We start from the raw sequence: 13,659 nt of genomic DNA, 5'->3' as shown, positions 1-13,659 counted from the left end.
TTTCTGCGACTTTGGCGCTTAAAGGGTTTTAATTAAACCAACTTTTAATAACTCCTGCCGACTTGTTGACAGAATTTGGGGTGGAATGACGCAACAATCTTCACATTGTCCCCCTATGTAAAAAACACCCTTGAACGTGTGTTTTAAATCATATCAGATTGATAACCAACCCACAGCAAAGTTACCTAGAGAGATTGTGCACACGCATTTCCATTGGCATCCAGCAAATATCAAATGCTTGGGGTGTATAAGTAGGTTCCTGTTTAAGACATGAACCCACCAGCTGTCCTTACCAAAATAACTCATTTGGCAGAGCGATAGACTGAAGATCTAGAAGTCCCTGGTTCATCCCCAGATTTCTGCATGAGAACATAGAAAGCGCATTTCTTTAAACCTTGTTGAAAGAATTAGAGGACTGAATGAAAGATACAAGATGATAGGTACGCTGTAGCTATTGAACACAATATGAGCTCAACAGATGAAGCTTTTATTTCAGTATGCAAGAGGGGCACAGTAAAGTCATGGAGCTTTAAAGCACCAACAGCATGCTCAAAGTCAATGAGAGTTTGCATGAAACACACAGCTGGTTTCACTGGGGATCGAACCCAGGACCTTCTGCGTGTAAAGCAGATGTGATGACCTCTACACAATGAAACCACAGAGCATGTGCCTGCATTCTACATGGCTGCTCTCTTTGATTTGCCCTGTTGAGTAAATCTACTATTTGTTTTGCAAGTCTTTTGTGTAACTGTCTTTCACATAGCTCAAATTGGAGCTACATTATAAAGGTGCAGAACTACACGAACATTGATCAAGACTAGGTAATCAGGATCTACTTTTATTTATTAGCCAAAATATGAAAATCATAAGCCATTTTACAAATAATTGCACTATTAAATGCACACAGACATAGCACATGAGGGCAAGGGTAGACACGACTTGGATCAAAATGTTACCTTAGCAAAAAGTAGCTGTATAGAAATGAACTCTGGCAAAAATGATCAGAATGAAAAATACTCACACACAAAGAAAGTACCCATACAAAAATATTCAATTCAAGTGGGGGCGAAGCTAAAACTACAATCCAACTATGAAGCACTTTCTGTGAATTGCAGACAGACAGTGGCTCTGGTTGAGGTCTAATTGGAAATAAAACTTGGAACAAGAGTCATGATTGCTGCAGTACAATTCCTATTTTTGACAAGACAAACCAAATGAGGAACATGAAGAAGCACAAGTGGTGACAATAAAATGGTTCATTTATTTGCCTGCACTGACAACGCAATGGATCCTCTTCACGTGTCTTCATGGCTGCCTCTGGGCTGTTGTGCTGGCTAAGGTGAGAGAATGGCCAATGTATGTACTGTATGCCATTGCCATATGATGCGTCCATCAGTCGGTAGAGCATCAGACTTTTAATCTGAGGGTCCAGGGTTCAAGTCCCTGTTCAGGTGACTCTTCATGTGTGGTTGAAGAACTGTAAAATTTGATGTGGAAAAAAGGTCTTTCCAAGTTTCTTTACAAATGCTTATCTTGTATATCTCCCAAGATTTTTAGTCTCTTTACAGTTATTAAACCAACTTTTAATAACTCCTGCCGAATATTAACCCGCTTTGTCATTAGCAGGTCCAGAGTGTGCCCTTTGCCCTCTGTGGGGCCACTCAGGTGCTGAGTAAGACCAAAGCTTCTGAGGACAGCGCCAAACTCTTTAGAAGAAGACGAGGTTGAGCGGGGCGTGAAGGAAGGAAGGAACAGTCACACACGTACGGGAAACTCCTACCAAGCAGTGGCCAGCCTATAGCACACTGGGATTCTGTGGTAATTGAACCAAGTTTAGCAGTTCCTTTCATCAGTTAATAACACAAGCAGGCTTTCCTATTTACCAATGTAGATAACAGGGGTTAGAACAGTGACTCTGGTGGGTCTTGAACTCACAGCCTTTGAATGCCTTTGCAACTTTTGTCTGATTCCCCTTTTTCACGAAAGCAGAACAGTCATCCGAAAACGGTCTACATCAATCAATCAATCAATCAATCATTCAATCAATCCTTACCATCAAACTGAGAAACAAGGAGTGAAAAGAATGCATTTACTCTGTTTATTCAGGGATACTTTTCAATCTCTAATTGCAAAATGTAAGAGCTCTTTCGGGTGATAAGGTTTTCTGTACATGTAAACAACTGATTTGCTTGAAAGGCTATCATTAACGCACTGCTGGGATTTGAACCCTGGATCTCCTGTTTACCAGACAGGCACTTTGACCATCTAAGCCACAGATCCTCTTAAATGCTACTTTAACCTGTTTCACCAAGATATTCAGTGATTTTGCCTGCGATAGCTCTTTCAATCTTCCCTGGGTGGGCTCGAACCACCAACCTCCAGGTTAACAGCAGAGCGCGCTGGCCAATTGCGCCACAGAGACAAACAGCCCGCCCAATTAAATATTTGTGACTCGACAAGCCGCAATATCTTTTTTTTTAAAGCGAGCCAGCAACATTCGAAAGTTCAGCCCCTGTCCAATCAACTGTGTTTAATGGAGAACGAGGGCATCAATCTTTCTACCTTTGAGCTAAATCCCCTGTACCAATGTAGCTATAAAAAAACTGGAAGTCTTTCAATCAATCGACTCTCGCCAATTTATTGCGCACTCAATATACTGCAGTTAATCTGGATATTGAGGAAAAATTGCAAGATAATGTTATTTGACATAATGCCGATGTATTTGCTTACTTTTTCAAGCACCCTTGGCAATTGAACCTCGTTCAGCAGTGCCTTTCATCAGATAGTAAAGCGAGCAGATTTTCCATTGTAAAAAACTAATATGTTCTCTCACCATTAGCAACTCTGGTGGGACTCAAACCCACAACCTTTGAATGCCCTTGCAAATTATGCCTAGAAGTCCAATGCGCTATCCATTGCGCCACAGAGTCCATACATCCTTCCATGGTGCGTTTCCACAAACGCAAAACACGTTTTTCATCCAAAATGAGTCCACATCAGTCATTCCTTGCCAACAAACTGAGAATCAAAAAGTGAAAAGAGTGCAGTTAATCTGTGTGTGCAGGGATACTTTTCCATCTTATTCCAATTTGTAACAGCAGCGCATTTTCTGTCGTTGTAAATAATTTGCATACTTGAATGGACAACTGAGTAGTAGTAGGTTTGAGATGGGCCGGTAATTATTTAGCACTGTGGCATCAAGACTGCTCTTCTTTAAGAGAGGCTTAATGACTGCAGTTTTAAGGATCTTAGGAAAATTCCAGATCCAAGCAACATGTTGACTTTTTGATTGATTGGAGCCAACAGACTGCTCATCATAGACTCTAAAAATCTAGTCGGCAATGCATAAAGACAGCATGTAGTGGAATTCAGACTTGTGGTGATCTCTTGGACACTTTTGTCAGCCACAAATGCAAAATGGGTTAACTCCAGTTGTCTAGCTGGCTGCGTGCTTGTTTTCTGCAAATAATGGTATTTTCAATGTTCTGAACTGAGTCTTGCAAAGAAGACTGCAAACTCATTGCACCTGGAGAAATACAGAAACCATCAGAAAAAGTAACATTTACCACACTGGAATTTGAAATATTAACCCGCTTTGTCATTAGCAGGTCCAGAGTGTGCCCTTTGCCCTTGGTGGGGCCACTCAGGTGCTGAGTAAGACCAAAGCTTCTGAGGAAAGTGCCAAACTCTTTAGAAGAAGACGAGGTTGAGCGGGGCGTGAAGGAAGGAAGGAACAGTCACTCACGTACGGGAAACTCCTACCAAGCAGTGGCCAGCCTATAGCACACTGGGATTCTGTGGTAATTGAACCAAGTTTAGCAGTTCCTTTCATCAGTTAATAACACAAGCATGCTTTCCTATTTACCAATGTAGATAACAGGGGTTACAACAGTAACTTTGGTGGGTCTCGAACTCACAGCCTTTGAATGCCTTTGCAACTTTTGTCTGATTCCCCTTTTTCACAAAAGCAAAACAGTCATCCGAAAACGGTCTACATCAATCAATCAATCAATCAATCAATCAATCAATCAATCAATCATTCAATCAACCCTTACCATCAAACTGAGAAACAAGGAGTGAAAAGAGTGCATTTACTCTGTTTATTCAGGGATACTTTTCAATCTCTAATTGCAAAATGTAAGAGCTCTTTCGGGTGATAAGGTTTTCTGTACATGTAAACAACTGATTTGCTTGAAAGGCTATCATTAAGGCACTGCTGGGATTTGAACCCTGGATCTCCTGTTTACTAGACAGGCACTTTAACCATCTAAGCCACAGAGCCTCTTAAATGCTACTTTAACCTGTTTCACCAAGATATTCAGTGACCAATGGTACCTCATAGATTTTGCCTGCGATAGCTCTTTCAATCTTCCCTGGGTGGGCTCGAACCACCAACCTCCAGGTTAACAGCAGAGCGCGCTGGCCAATTGCGCCACAGAGACAAACAGCCCGCCCAATTAAATATTTGTGACTCGACAAGCCGCAATATCTTTTTTTTTAAAGCGAGCCAGCAACATTCGAAAGTTCAGCCCCTGTCCAATCAACTGTGTTTAATGGAGAACGAGGGCATCAATCTTTCTACCTTTGAGCTAAATCCCCTGTACCAATGTAGCTATAAAAAAACTGGAAGTCTTTCAATCAATCGACTCTCGCCAATTTATTGCGCACTCAATATACTGCAGTTAATCTGGATATTGAGGAAAAATTGCAAGATAATGTTATTTGACATAATGCCGATGTATTTGCTAACTTTTTCAAGCACCCTTGGCAATTGAACCTCGTTCAGCAGTGCCTTTCATCAGATAGTAAAGCGAGCAGATTTTCCATTGTAAAAAACTAATATGTTCTCTCACCATTAGCGACTCTGGTGGGACTCAAACCCACAACCTTTAAATGCCCTTGCAAATTATGCCTAGAAGTCCAATGCGCTATCCATTGCGCCACAGAGTCCATACATCCTTCCATGGTGCGTTTCCATAAACGCAAAACACGTTTTTCATCCAAAATGAGTCCACATCAGTCATTCCTTGCCAACAAACTGAGAATCAAAAAGTGAAAAGAGTGCAGTTAATCTGTGTGTGCAGGGATACTTTTCCATCTTATTCCAATTTGTAACAGCAGCGCATTTTCTGTCATTGTAAATAATTTGCATACTTGAATGGACAACTGAGTAGTAGTAGGTTTGAGATGGGCCGGTAATTATTTAGCACTGTGGCATCAAGACTGCTCTTCTTTAAGAGAGGCTTAATGACTGCAGTTTTAAGGATCTTGGGAAAATTCCAGATCCAAGCAACATGTTGACTTTTTGATTGATTGGAGCCAACAGACTGCTCACCATAGACTTTAAAAATCTAGTCGGCAATGCATAAAGACAGCATGTAGTGGAATTCAGACTTGTGGTGATCTCTTGGAAAGTTTTGTCAGCCACAAATGCAAAATGGGTTAACTCCAGTTGTCTAGCTGGCTGCGTGCTTGTTATCTGCAAATAATGGTATTTTTAATGTTCTGAACTGAGTCTTGCAAAGAAGACTGCAAACTCATTGCACCTGGAGAAATACAGAAACCATCAGACAAAGTAACATTTACCACACTGTAATTTGAAATATTAACCCGCTTTGTCATTAGCAGGTCCAGAGTGTGCCCTTTGCTCTTGGTGGGGCCACTCAGGTGCTGAGTAAGACCAAAGCTTCTGAGGACAGCGCCAAACTCTTTAGAAGAAGACGAGGTTGAGCGGGGCGTGAAGGAAGCAAGGAACAGTCACTCACGTACGGGAAACTCCTACCAAGCAGTGGCCAGCCTATAGCACACTGGGATTCTGTGGTAATTGAACCAAGTTTAGCAGTTCCTTTAGGCGCAAGAGATTATGGATGAAATAAATGTATAAATAAAAAACTTCCTGAGATACAGAGAACTGAAGCCGGGGCACAGCTCTGGGTCGGCAGTGCCCCTGGAGGCCCGTAGAAGCTCCACACTCCAGTTGATTCTTGGATAAAAGGGCACCCAGCCGGTCTCGAACTCGCGTGAGGCGGAGCAGGGATCATCCACCCCGCACACGGCCAGACTTTGCCCGGCCAGGGAGCACCTTCTGCGGGTCGGAGGCTCCGGGTCGGAGCCCCTGGAGCCTGGAGCCCTCACCGGGCCCCGAACTCGGCTGCCGGAGGCAGTGCAGTGCCTCATGGATAAAAGGGCACCCAGCCGGTCTCGAACTCGCGTGAGGCGGAGCAGGGATCATCCACCCCGCACACGGCCAGACTTTGCCCGGCCAGGGAGCACCTTCTGCGGGTCGGAGGCTCCGGGTCGGAGCCCCTGGAGCCTGGAGCCCTCACCGGGCCCCGAACTCGGCTGCCGGAGGCAGTGCAGTGCCTCATGGATAAAAGGGCACCCAGCCGGTCTCGAACTCGCGTGAGGCGGAGCAGGGATCATCCACCCCGCACACGGCCAGACTTTGCCCGGCCAGGGAGCACCTTCTGCGGGTCGGAGGCTCCGGGTCGGAGCCCCTGGAGCCTGGAGCCCTCACCGGGCCCCGAACTCGGCTGCCGGAGGCAGTGCAGTGCCTAATGGATAAAAGGGCACCCAGCCGGTCTCGAACTCGCGTGAGGCGGAGCAGGGATCATCCACCCCGCACACGGCCAGACTTTGCCCGGCCAGGGAGCACCTTCTGCGGGTCGGAGGCTCCGGGTCGGAGCACCTGGAGCCTGGAGCCCTCACCGGGCCCCGAACTCGGCTGCCGGAGGCAGTGCAGTGCCTCATGGATAAAAGGGCACCCAGCCGGTCTCGAACTCGCGTGAGGCGGAGCAGGGATCATCCACCCCGCACACGGCCAGACTTTGCCCGGCCAGAGAGCACCTTCTGCGGGTCGGAGGCTCCGGGTCGGAGCCCCTGGAGCCTGGAGCCCTCACCGGGCCCCGAACTCGGCTGCCGGAGGCAGTGCAGTGCCTCATGGATAAAAGGGCACCCAGCCGGTCTCGAACTCGCGTGAGGCGGAGCAGGGATCATCCACCCCGCACACGGCCAGACTTTGCCCGGCCAGGGAGCACCTTCTGCGGGTCGGAGGCTCCGGGTCGGAGCCCCTGGAGCCTGGAGCCCTCACCGGGCCCCGAACTCGGCTGCCGGAGGCAGTGCAGTGCCTCATGGATAAAAGGGCACCCAGCCGGTCTCGAACTCGCGTGAGGCGGAGCAGGGATCATCCACCCCGCACACGGCCAGACTTTGCCCGGCCAGGGAGCACCTTCTGCGGGTCGGAGGCTCCGGGTCGGAGCCCCTGGAGTCTGGAGCCCTCACCGGGCCCCGAACTCGGCTGCCGGAGGCAGTGCAGTGCCTCATGGATAAAAGGGCACCCAGCCGGTCTCGAACTCGCGTGAGGCGGAGCAGGGATCATCCACCCCGCACACGGCCAGACTTTGCCCGGGGAAGGGCCACTCTGGCTGGGCATGGCCCCCACTGAGCACCCCCTGGAACCCTTGGAGCCCCCGGAGCACCTCCAGAGCCACCCCCCACTCCTCCAGACTCTGCCCGGGGAAGGGCCACTCTGGCTGGGCATGGCCTCCACTGAGCACCCCCTGGAGCCCCCGGAGCACCTCCAGAGCCACCCCCCACTCTCCCCAGACTATGCCCGGGGAAGGGCCACTCTGGCTGGGCATGGCCTCCGCCGAGCACCCCCTGGAACCCCTGGAGCTCCTCCAGAGCCACCCCCCACTCCTCCAGACTCACCCCGGGGAAGGGCCACTCTGGCTGGGCATGGCCTCCACTGAGCACCCCCTGGAACCCCTGAAGCCCCGGGAGCACCTCCAGAGCCACCCCCCACTCTCCCCAGACTCTGCCCGGGGAAGGGCCACTCTGGCTGGGCATGGCCTCCGCCGAGCACCCCCTGGAACCCCCGGAGCACCTCCAGAGCCACCCCCCACTCCTCCAGACTCACCCCGGGGAAGGGCAACTCTGGCTGGGCATGGCCCCCACTGAGCACCCCCTGGAGCCCCCTGAGCACCTCCAGAGCCACCCCCCACTCTCCCCAGACTATGCCCGGGGAAGGGCCACTCTGGCTGGGCATGGCCTCCGCCGAGCACCCCCTGGAACCCCTGGAGCTCCTCCAGAGCCACCCCCCACTCCTCCAAACTCACCCCGGGGAAGGGCTAATCTGGCTGGGCATGGCCTCCACTGAGCACCCCCTGGAGCCCCCGGAGCACCTCCAGAGCCACCCCCCACTCTCCCCAGACTCACCCCGGGGAAGGGCCACTCTGGCTGGGCATGGCCTCCGCTGAGCACCCCCTGGAGCCCCTGGAGCCCCCGGAGACCCTCCAGAGCCACCCCCCACTCCTCCAGACTCACCCCGGGGAAGGGACACTCTGGCTGGGCATGGCCTCCGCCGAGCAGCCCCTGGAGCCCCCGGAGACCCTCCAGAGCCACCCCCCACTCTCCCCAGACTCACCCCGGGGAAGGTCCACTCTGGCTGGGCATGGCCTCCGCCGAGCACCCCCTGGAGCCCCCGGAGCACCCCCAGAGCCACCCCCCCACTCTCCCCAGACTCTGCCCGGGGAAGGGCCACTCTGGCTGGGCATGGCCTCCACCAAGCACCCCCTGGAGCCCCCCGGAGCACCTCCAGAGCCACCCCCCACTCCTCCAGACTCACCCCGGGGAAGGGACACTCTGGCTGGGCATGGCCTCCACTGAGCACCCCCTGGAGCCCCCGGAGCACCTCCAGAGCCACCCCCCACTCTCCCCAGACTATGCCCGGGTAAGGGCCAATCTGGCTGGGCATGGCCTCCGCCGAGCACCCCCTGGAGCCCCCGGAGCACCTCCACAGCCACCCCCCACTCCTCCAGACTCTGCCCGGGGAAGGGACACTCTGGCTGGGCATGGCCTCCACTGAGCACCCCCTGGAGCCCCCGGAGCACCTCCAAAGCCACCCCCCACTCTCCCCAGACTATGCCCGGGGAAGGGCCACTCTGGCTGGGCATGGCCTCCTCTGAGCACCCCCTGGAGCCCCCGGAGCACCTCCAGAGCCACCCCCCACTCTCCCCAGACTATGCCCGGGGAAGGGCCACTCTGGCTGGGCATGGCCTCCGCCGAGCACCCCCTGGAACCCCTGGAGCTCCTCCAGAGCCACCCCCCACTCCTCCAGACTCACCCCGGGGAAGGGCCACTCTGGCTGGGCATGGCCTCCACTGAGCACCCCCTGGAGCCCCCGGAGCACCTCCAGAGCCACCCCCTTCACTCTCCCCAGACTATGCCCGGGGAAGGGCCACTCTGGCTGGGCATGGCCTCCGCCGAGCACCCCCTGGATCCCCTCCAGAGCCACCCCCCACTCCTCCAGACTTTGCCCGGGGAAGGGCCACTCTGGCTGGGCATGGCCCCCACTGAGCACCCCCTGGAACCCCTGGAGCCCCCGGAGCACCTCCAGAGCCACCCCCCACTCCTCCAGACTCTGCCCGGGGAAGGGCAACTCTGGCTGGGCATGGCCTCCACTGAGCACCCCCTGGAGCCCCCGGAGCACCTCCAGAGCCACCCCCCACTCTCCCCAGACTATGCCCGGGGAAGGGCCACTCTGGCTGGGCATGGCCTCCACTGAGCACCCCCTGGAGCCCCCGGAGCACCTCCAGAGCCACCCCCCACTCTCCCCAGACTATGCCCGGGGAAGGGCCACTCTGGCTGGGCATGGCCTCCGCCGAGCACCCCCTGGAACCCCTGGAGCCCCTCCAAAGCCACCCCCCACTCCTCCAGACTCACCCCGGGGAAGGGCCACTCTGGCTGGGCATGGCCTCCACTGAGCACCCCCTGGAGCCCCCGGAGCACCTCCAGAGCCACCCCCCACTCTCCCCAGACTATGCCCGGGGAAGGGCCACTCTGGCTGTGCATGGCCTCCGCCGAGCACCCCCTGGAACCCCTGGAGCTCCTCCAGAGCCACCCCCCACTCTCCCCAGACTGACCCCGGGGAAGGGCCACTCTGGCTGGGCATGGTCTCCACCAAGCACCCCCTGGAGCCCCCGGAGCACCTCCAGAGCCACCCCCCACTCCTCCAGACTCACCCCGGGGAAGGGACACTCTGGCTGGGCATGGCCTCCGCCGAGCACCCCCTGGAGCCCCCGGAGCACCCCCAGAGCCACCCCCCACTCTCCCCAGACTCACCCCGGGGAAGGGACACTCTGGCTGGGCATGGCCTCCACTGAGCACCCCCTGGAACCCCTGGAGCCCCGGGAGCACCTCCAGAGCCACCCCCCACTCTCCCCAGACTCTGCCCGGGGAAGGGCCACTCTGGCTGGGCATGGCCTCCGCCGAGCACCCCCTGGAACCCCCGGAGCACCTCCAGAGCCACCCCCCACTCCTCCAGACTCACCCCGGGGAAGGGCAACTCTGGCTGGGCATGGCCCCCACTGAGCACCCCCTGGAGCCCCCTGAGCACCTCCAGAGCCACCCCCCACTCTCCCCAGACTATGCCCGGGGAAGGGCCACTCTGGCTGGGCATGGCCTCCGCCGAGCACCCCCTGGAACCCCTGGAGCTCCTCCAGAGCCACCCCCCACTCCTCCAAACTCACCCCGGGGAAGGGCTAATCTGGCTGGGCATGGCCTCCACTGAGCACCCCCTGGAGCCCCCGGAGCACCTCCAGAGCCACCCCCCACTCTCCCCAGACTCACCCCGGGGAAGGGCCACTCTGGCTGGGCATGGCCTCCGCTGAGCACCCCCTGGAGCCCCTGGAGCCCCCGGAGACCCTCCAGAGCCACCCCCCACTCCTCCAGACTCACCCCGGGGAAGGGACACTCTGGCTGGGCATGGCCTCCGCCGAGCAGCCCCTGGAGCCCCCGGAGACCCTCCAGAGCCACCCCCCACTCTCCCCAGACTCACCCCGGGGAAGGTCCACTCTGGCTGGGCATGGCCTCCGCCGAGCACCCCCTGGAGCCCCCGGAGCACCCCCAGAGCCACCCCCCCACTCTCCCCAGACTCTGCCCGGGGAAGGGCCACTCTGGCTGGGCATGGCCTCCACCAAGCACCCCCTGGAGCCCCCCGGAGCACCTCCAGAGCCACCCCCCACTCCTCCAGACTCACCCCGGGGAAGGGACACTCTGGCTGGGCATGGCCTCCACTGAGCACCCCCTGGAGCCCCCGGAGCACCTCCAGAGCCACCCCCCACTCTCCCCAGACTATGCCCGGGTAAGGGCCAATCTGGCTGGGCATGGCCTCCGCCGAGCACCCCCTGGAGCCCCCGGAGCACCTCCACAGCTACCCCCCACTCCTCCAGACTCTGCCCGGGGAAGGGACACTCTGGCTGGGCATGGCCTCCACTGAGCACCCCCTGGAGCCCCCGGAGCACCTCCAAAGCCACCCCCCACTCTCCCCAGACTATGCCCGGGGAAGGGCCACTCTGGCTGGGCATGGCCTCCTCTGAGCACCCCCTGGAGCCCCCGGAGCACCTCCAGAGCCACCCCCCACTCTCCCCAGACTATGCCCGGGGAAGGGCCACTCTGGCTGGGCATGGCCTCCGCCGAGCACCCCCTGGAACCCCTGGAGCTCCTCCAGAGCCACCCCCCACTCCTCCAGACTCACCCCGGGGAAGGGCCACTCTGGCTGGGCATGGCCTCCACTGAGCACCCCCTGGAGCCCCCGGAGCACCTCCAGAGCCACCCCCTTCACTCTCCCCAGACTATGCCCGGGGAAGGGCCACTCTGGCTGGGCATGGCCTCCGCCGAGCACCCCCTGGATCCCCTCCAGAGCCACCCCCCACTCCTCCAGACTTTGCCCGGGGAAGGGCCACTCTGGCTGGGCATGGCCCCCACTGAGCACCCCCTGGAACCCCTGGAGCCCCCGGAGCACCTCCAGAGCCACCCCCCACTCCTCCAGACTCTGCCCGGGGAAGGGCAACTCTGGCTGGGCATGGCCTCCACTGAGCACCCCCTGGAGCCCCCGGAGCACCTCCAGAGCCACCCCCCACTCTCCCCAGACTATGCCCGGGGAAGGGCCACTCTGGCTGGGCATGGCCTCCACTGAGCACCCCCTGGAGCCCCCGGAGCACCTCCAGAGCCACCCCCCACTCTCCCCAGACTATGCCCGGGGAAGGGCCACTCTGGCTGGGCATGGCCTCCGCCGAGCACCCCCTGGAACCCCTGGAGCCCCTCCAAAGCCACCCCCCACTCCTCCAGACTCACCCCGGGGAAGGGCCACTCTGGCTGGGCATGGCCTCCACTGAGCACCCCCTGGAGCCCCCGGAGCACCTCCAGAGCCACCCCCCACTCTCCCCAGACTATGCCCGGGGAAGGGCCACTCTGGCTGTGCATGGCCTCCGCCGAGCACCCCCTGGAACCCCTGGAGCTCCTCCAGAGCCACCCCCCACTCTCCCCAGACTGACCCCGGGGAAGGGCCACTCTGGCTGGGCATGGTCTCCACCAAGCACCCCCTGGAGCCCCCGGAGCACCTCCAGAGCCACCCCCCACTCCTCCAGACTCACCGCGGGGAAGGGACACTCTGGCTGGGCATGGCCTCCGCCGAGCACCCCCTGGAGCCCCCGGAGCACCCCCAGAGCCACCCCCCACTCTCCCCAGACTCACCCCGGGGAAGGGACACTCTGGCTGGGCATGGCCTCCACTGAGCACCCCCTGGAACCCCTGGAGCCCCGGGAGCACCTCCAGAGCCACCCCCCACTCTCCCCAGACTCTGCCCGGGGAAGGGCCACTCTGGCTGGGCATGGCCTCCGCCGAGCACCCCCTGGAACCCCCGGAGCACCTCCAGAGCCACCCCCCACTCCTCCAGACTCACCCCGGGGAAGGGCAACTCTGGCTGGGCATGGCCCCCACTGAGCACCCCCTGGAACCCCTGGAGCCCCTGGAGCACCTCCAGGGCCACCCCCCCACTCCACCAGACTCAGCCCCGACCCGGGCACACTCTTCCCCGGGTCCTGGGCTCCGGGACTCCGGGGATGACCACCGGGGACCAGGCTCTCCCTCCGAACCCGGGGACCCACCCTTAAGCACCCCCTCGCGGGCTAAACCCCTTAGGGGCAGCCGCCTGGAAGCCCGTGCCCTTGGTACTCTGACATGGAAGCCCGTGCCCTTGGTACTCTTAACCACACTTTGAAATTTTTCGAGTATAGTGTACTATTTCGGTTTTTACTCTAAGTCCCTCAGGGGCATAGTGTACTATACTATGATGGTCAGATCACCTCCAGGCCCCAGGGGAGTGCTTTTCTGGGGTCAAACAGTGCACTGATGATGGGGGATTATTTCATTTTGCTCATTTTGGTGTTTTTTCACATTTTAACCCATTTTCACCCCTTTTGCTCACAACTTCGTACTACGGCCCGGAAAAACGACAGAGTCGATGGGTATAGTGTACTATTGCCGAAAAACGACAGAGTCCCTCGGGTATAGTGTACTATTGCCGAAAAACGACAGAGTCCCTCGGGTATAGTGTACTATTGCCGAAAAACGACAGAGTCCCTCGGGTATAGTGTACTATTGCCGAAAAACGACAGAGTCCCTCGGGTATAGTGTACTATTGGCTGGAAGCTCGGTTTTTTTTCTAAGTCCAGCAGGGGTATATGGTACTATATTCTGGTGGTCAGATCACCTCCAGGCCCCAGGGGAGTGCTTTTCTGGGGGCAAACTGTGCACTGATGATGGGGGATTATTTCATTTTGCTCATTTTGGTGTTTTTTCACATTTTAACCCATTTTC

The 13,659-nt window shown here is 56.8% G+C and overlaps 3 non-coding genes across 3 annotated transcripts; all 3 read right to left on the bottom strand.

The window, feature by feature from the left end:
- Positions 1 to 584: 584 nt before the first annotated feature.
- Positions 585 to 657, bottom strand: trnav-uac (transfer RNA valine (anticodon UAC)). The gene has a single exon. It is a non-coding gene; the product is annotated as a tRNA-Val (tRNA).
- A 2,182-nt stretch (positions 658 to 2,839) lies between these two features.
- trnar-ucu (transfer RNA arginine (anticodon UCU)) lies at positions 2,840 to 2,930 on the bottom strand. Its single transcript is given in 2 exon segments — positions 2,840 to 2,875; positions 2,894 to 2,930. It is a non-coding gene; the product is annotated as a tRNA-Arg (tRNA).
- Positions 2,931 to 4,859: 1,929 nt separating this feature from the next.
- Positions 4,860 to 4,950, bottom strand: trnar-ucu (transfer RNA arginine (anticodon UCU)). The gene is given in 2 exon segments: positions 4,860 to 4,895; positions 4,914 to 4,950. It is a non-coding gene; the product is annotated as a tRNA-Arg (tRNA).
- Positions 4,951 to 13,659: the final 8,709 nt, after the last annotated feature.

The sequence above is a fragment of the Eucyclogobius newberryi genome, unplaced genomic scaffold, assembly GCF_026437365.1.
Source record: "Eucyclogobius newberryi isolate DKJ021-1_F unplaced genomic scaffold, fEucNew1.0.hap1 SCAF_46, whole genome shotgun sequence".
Classification (NCBI taxonomy): domain Eukaryota; kingdom Metazoa; phylum Chordata; class Actinopteri; order Gobiiformes; family Gobiidae; genus Eucyclogobius; species Eucyclogobius newberryi.
This window is presented reverse-complemented; position numbering and strand designations above follow the sequence as displayed.